We start from the raw sequence: 6,095 nt of genomic DNA, 5'->3' as shown, positions 1-6,095 counted from the left end.
TCAGTACCCTTATCCCAGTGCCAAAAGGTTATTGGTATATGTAATTGTCTGCTAATACATGGTTACTTAAAGGGACGTACTTTACAACCGCAAACCCTGGAAACACATGGGAAAACCAGAAGGGCCGGTTTCTTATTTCTAGCACCCATATGGGCCACTGAATCAGTGGCAAATGACTTGCAGGACAGTGGTTAACCAGACAATGATGTATCAAGAAACATTGCAATCGTGTGCCCTGAAACCCATGGGGGTTAAATGTTGCCTTTGCAGCCGTTTTTAGCTGTCGTGAGTTTTCCCTCCCTTACGTCACACGTGAGACGGTCGCATGGTGACATCATGCTACAACGTGCCACGTGCATTTTCAAAGGACTTGCCCTAAGTGCCATACCTGGGATATATTTTGTGGATCTAGTTAAAAAAAATACTTTTTGGCACCAGTATTGAATATCAAACATCTAAAGCCTTTATCCCTGCCCACGTGCGTGAAATGATTATGTAGTGGAAAATGTTAGCAATGTCTGCGTAGAGCTTGTTTAAATCATTTACCTGGACCCGTCTGACGAGATTAGAATAATAAATCATAGCTTATGAGATAACATTGCTGCTCCCTTTTTAAAGGTTTATCGACACAGCGCCAAGGAGGAGCTATGAGAAAATGACAAACCCGAATGCTTGTTCCTTCTACGTTCTTAAAGGCAAATTGTATCTTCAGGTTTCTTTCATAGTTCTCAAATGGGTAACGATATAGGTGCATTTCAAGCAATGGCCGGGAGGAGGAATAACCATTAAGCTCGCCATTTTCTAGCAATGGGTTTAAGAGTTTGCTATCCCTTTAATCCCGTCCTCTCCCTCCTACTAAATCGGGATAATTTTGAAATTGGTACTTTTGTGATGAATCCATGGTAGTTTGCTTGGTTTGAGGAAAATTTGTGCAACCATTGAAAATGGAAAGTACCACAAAACCAACGAGTTTTACTTAAAGTTAGATAAAACAGGTTTGTGAAGATCTCGCCTTTTTAGTTTTAAATGGAATGCTAAAAATATGCTTCATTTTTCTTTCTATTTGCATATAACAGATGTTAAAATGCAGTGATGTCTGCGGCTATATTATTTTTGTTTTATATAACGCCATCAAATTGTGTAGCGCTGTACAATGGGTAGACGGCATAACAAGTAGTATGTAACATAACAATTTGACTTACGCAACAGGTGAGGAGGGCCCTGCTCCAAGAGCTTACAATCTATGGAGTATTGCATAAAGAATATTTGTGGGCCGTGTAAAGTGGCTGTAGTGTGAGTGATAAAGGTATCCTTACAGACCGTTCCGGTGATAATGGGAGAAAGGTGCATGTGCTTTTTGCGTATTATAAATGAAAGCCAGTCTTTCTTGTTACACAGCGCTTGCTTGATGATGTAATGTCGGAATATATATAAAACATTGAATCATCTAGTACTATGTGAGATATTTGACATGTCATCTCCCTGGATTGATGACTGCTGTGGAAACATTGAATATCTTATGATTACAAAATCAGTAATGTGATAAGGCATTAGTAGTAATAATAAAACCATTCCAATCAATTTTAATGCTTAAGAGCATGTGACCGCAGCACAAACAACATCTTTGTCGATGGCACCGAGAAAATCATTTTAGGTTAACACAATGGATTTTTTTTTTTTGCCTTGTTATATTTCTGCAGGGCGTTCAGACTTTGGGATCATATTTAATTTTCCTCTACTTTGTGTGTGTTTTTTTCTATTTTTAGAGATGGGATCTATCTCATAATGGCTTTAAAAGTAAAGGCCTTTGTAGTGCAGAGAAGTATTAAATCACCTCGTGTTGGGTGGATTGGGGCACTAAATAGATCCTCAGCACATTAGGGGTTTGTCGAGTCGCCTACATCATGGGACCGCTTCCAGAGGAGTCCGTGCCTATGGAAGTGTTGGGCTCTGGCGTCTCTCCCTTCTAATGAAGCGAACGTCCTCGTCGGGTCTTGCGGCATGTCTGGCGATGCGCTGACCATCCCAGAGACTTTGGGCTAAAACCTTCAGAGTTCCCACATATGTACAGTTTGGTGATAGTTTATTCATTTACAGTTATTAATGGTTATATCATCAATTGAACACATTCAGTGTATACGTTTCTGCTAGGCTGGGATACAAATGTTATAAAATCTGTTTGATATATTATTAGCTACAATAAGGTCAGTGAAAACAAAAATTCCTTGAAATGTATCTTTAGTGGTCTTTAGTAATTTGCATACTAAGCCCAGTTAAAACCCAAGTAAAACCAAAGAGTGAGATCCCATGGAAAATACATACAATATCACAGGGATTCACCACCACGGACACGGACAAGTAGTGTGCAAGCTTCTACAATGCTATAAAAATTGCCTCTGTCTGCCCGTTTTCCCAGACATTCAGTACTTCAAACACGTTTTGGGTAAATTCCTGCATTCCAAGCCACCCCCGCGGAATCTACATCCTCGCTTCCCGCTGACCCCTGAGTGCAAGCTGTAGGGGGCGTATTGTCTTTATTTATAGGACTCCAGCGGATTCCGTAGCAGGACAGTGAAAGTTGGCAATAAGATTAACACTCGTTAATCACGCAGAGCAAATTGCTCCTGCAGACATTGTAAACGAGCAGGTGGTATAACCCGTAGGTGCGGTGTTCCTGTATTAAAGTGACAGCGACTGATGGAAGCCCTGATAAATATTATGAGACTTGGTGATCGTTTAACTCTATTGAGCGTCCATCTGGTTTATAAATGTTTTATGATGCCTGTAAACCTGACAAGTCCATTGCATTAACGTTTATTTTAGAAATCCGTCAGATGCGTGTTTTCTTGCTCACGGTGAACGTTTTTGCCCTCAACAACTATGGTTTGTAATCTTCTGTGTAAACCAGGGCTATGTGTTAGCTTGTCAGAGCTGCAACAACATACTTCCCATACCAGTCTGTAACCTATTGTCTGGCGTTTCACATTTTCGGGCCATTATGAGAGGTGTGGGGAATAATTGGCTGATTAATAACACATTTCATGAGTGACTTTTCTGTAAAGAATGTAGGCTGGTACTTTTCTACTCTCGGGTATCAGGCATCACACAAGGGTGGCACTGCTGCGTAAGCAGCCCGTATAGCAGTGTCATATAAGTCTTATAAGGGGTCCCTTAAGATTAAGGGAGTGACTGACCTATACAAGAACGACACCAATTGCTAATTTAATAATTCCCCCGTGACCTTATTCAGCAACGAACCCGGCCGTACCCTGCCCATGCCTTTGGCTCTGAAGCCTGCTAGACGAGCTGCGGTACTGCGTTGGCACAGGGAGCGGCACGGCATCGCTGCACAATATTTTACAGAATCGCTATCCGGAACATTGACTGGGTTGGGGCATTTAATTTTTTTTTTTTTTTTTTTTAAAGTGAAATTATAAGGCCTCCCTTTCAGACAGTTGATGTTGGTTGAATGAGATCTGTTGCAGAGATAGGAACTCATCAACATCTCTGTATATATCGAAAACATGGTTATATATATTTAAGTCACATTTGCATTTCAACTATGGGTCTCGTGCTTTAGTTAGCAGGACATCTTTTATCTCTGGCTGCTAAAATATGATGTTATTTATCATATTATACACTTCTGCTGGCACTAGATAGATGTGCTCCAGCAGCTTGCCTTCGGATACTTGGCTGGGAGATTTCACTTTTTGCTTTAACTTGCTTGCAATTTTGCGTTTTGGTTCTTTACCTCCTACCACCTGTCAAATTTTTTTTCTGTAGTTTTCAGAATCCTATTGGATGAGATTTTAAAAATATCTAAGGTGTTGACTAGAAGAACTGCTGGAGGATAAGACGGCTTGTGTGAAGTCCGTGTGGGAGGACGGCATATGTCATTTTTTTTCCCCCCGGTGTACTTGTTATGGCTGCTTCTACTGGTTTTACTGAGTAAATTGTCACCCAAACAAATATTCGGGAGGTATGTGTATATATATTTAATATATACAACAGAATTACCTTATTTAATGTGTTACTCTTTTAAAAAACGTTCTCGTTAAAAAATTGGGCATGATCTGGTATACATTTTTAGATAAACAGTTTGGCCGGCTGGTGTTAAATCTCTGCAGATTTTTGCTTTTTCCTTTTTTTTTTTTTTAATTTGTCTCTGGCTTTTATGTAATTTGATCCGTTGTAGGAACCAAATAAGCATTTATTTCCAGCTTACGTATTGCTGTGTTTCAAGTGATTTTATTGTGGCATCCGGAGTGCCTCCAAATGACAGTAATTTTGGTCAGTGTAGGTGTGTTCAAGCTTAGAAAAGGCAAGGAAAGTTACTCATACGTTTCTTCATTACATAATTGTCCCAAGTGGTTTTTATATGATTGCGCTCCCCTCCCTTCAGTGCCTGCGGACATAAACTCTTATCCAAGTGTGGACTTGTGGTATCGCAGCTGGACAAATGCAATGTCTTAGATGGTCATTCCTAACTGGATAATCCCTGAAAACATTCCCTTCATAGGATACATGGGAGAAGGGTTATATTAGTTAAGGTATACTTCCACTGCTTTATTCCTGTATGTACATGGTCCATTGGCAAACAGGCAATCTCATGGAAACATTTGTATAATTGGTGTTTTTTAACAAACCAAGAGCAGACATTGGTGACAGATGGTCTTTGTCAGAGGACTTTGTAAGGATGCTACAAGATTTAGTCCATTAACGGCTGGGATCTTTAGGAAATTCACGGATGGTACATTATGTTAATTCCTCAGGCCCCCGGCAGAATGAGAAGAACATGTTTTTTTCGATAGTAAGGCTTTTAATAAGTTATACTCAACTAAAATATTTCATGCCCAAGGTAAATAAGGTAAATAGATTTTCTTCTGAGACGATCCAGTCTCTGTTTTGAAGAGACATAGCCGAAACTGTTTTAAGCCAGCCTAAAGTCAAAATTCAAATGCCTTATTTTATAAAAGAACAAGTTATTCCTGTGTGTGTGTGTGTGTGTTTCCACATCATTCTAATTCCATAGATTTATATATTTACAACAGGATGCAGAACCCATCAGTTACAGGTATTTTTAAGCAGTAATGGGCTGCCCCTTGTGCATATATTTGGGATATTATATTTAAAAATTCTCATTGAGTATTCTTGGGGAACAAAGTTGAGAATTACCAGTTAAGCAATATTATGAGAAAACAAATAAAATAATGATGTAGGAACTTTGGCTCCAGTCAAGGTGACGCTTGGATTGCCTGGTTTTATTGCCCGTCCATCTCCTTCCACTCCTTTACTCTTCTGGAGTTGGATGTGATCAGCGGGTGGCAGGCTCTTCTGCCCTGATTGCCAAGAGCCCTAGTTACGGCTCTAGCTCCGATATTGTCAGCTTTTAAATTTTGCAAAGTGTTTTACACGATAGTTGGACTATCTGGGCGTGTAACGGGTTAAATTCCCAGGTCCAATTTGCAGATTTGGAAAGGAATGTTCCCTGCATCCTTCCAATGATTCTGAATCGTGTACGTTTTTCTCTGTTGAGCCAGTTATATTCTTGTCTTTAGGATTGCTTCATTAAATAAAAAAAAAATTCTGGATTAACTAAATGTTACGTAAATTATATAAAATAAACTTCTCAAGTTGACTTGGATATAGTATGTTCCATTTTAAAATCCTGTGCCCAAAGGGAAATGAAAATAGTTCTAATTATTTCCAGAAGAAAGGAGAAATGCCATCTGTTTTGAATTTATTACATGTCAACTTGCTATAAAAATAATTCAGAATGTGCTGTTAACCTGATATGTTAATAGGATTGCTTAATGCTAAACTTGTCAGTCTCCCATGCCCCGGTAATGTTCTCGTTAAGCCTTCTTCTTTATCATTGATCAGTACTACCCGTTGGAACGTAGAGTGCTTATACCATCTAAAAGCCGGGGTTCGGCAGATGCGCAGTTAAGCATGTCATAATATACAATGCGTGTTTGTCCAATCACTTCTGCATGTGGTTTGGGCAGAGTTTTTACACAGAGCTCAGTTAATCGATAAGGATCACACATACATGTGTTTTCCATGTCTATTTACCTATGTTTAGTAAGGGGTTC

This window comes from Sceloporus occidentalis, unplaced genomic scaffold, assembly GCF_023333645.1.
Source record: "Sceloporus occidentalis isolate IW3139 unplaced genomic scaffold, rSceOcc1.0.p SCAF_166, whole genome shotgun sequence".
Taxonomy (NCBI): domain Eukaryota; kingdom Metazoa; phylum Chordata; class Lepidosauria; order Squamata; family Phrynosomatidae; genus Sceloporus; species Sceloporus occidentalis.
The sequence above is the reverse complement of the archived record's forward strand: the minus strand, read 5'-3'. Positions refer to the sequence as shown.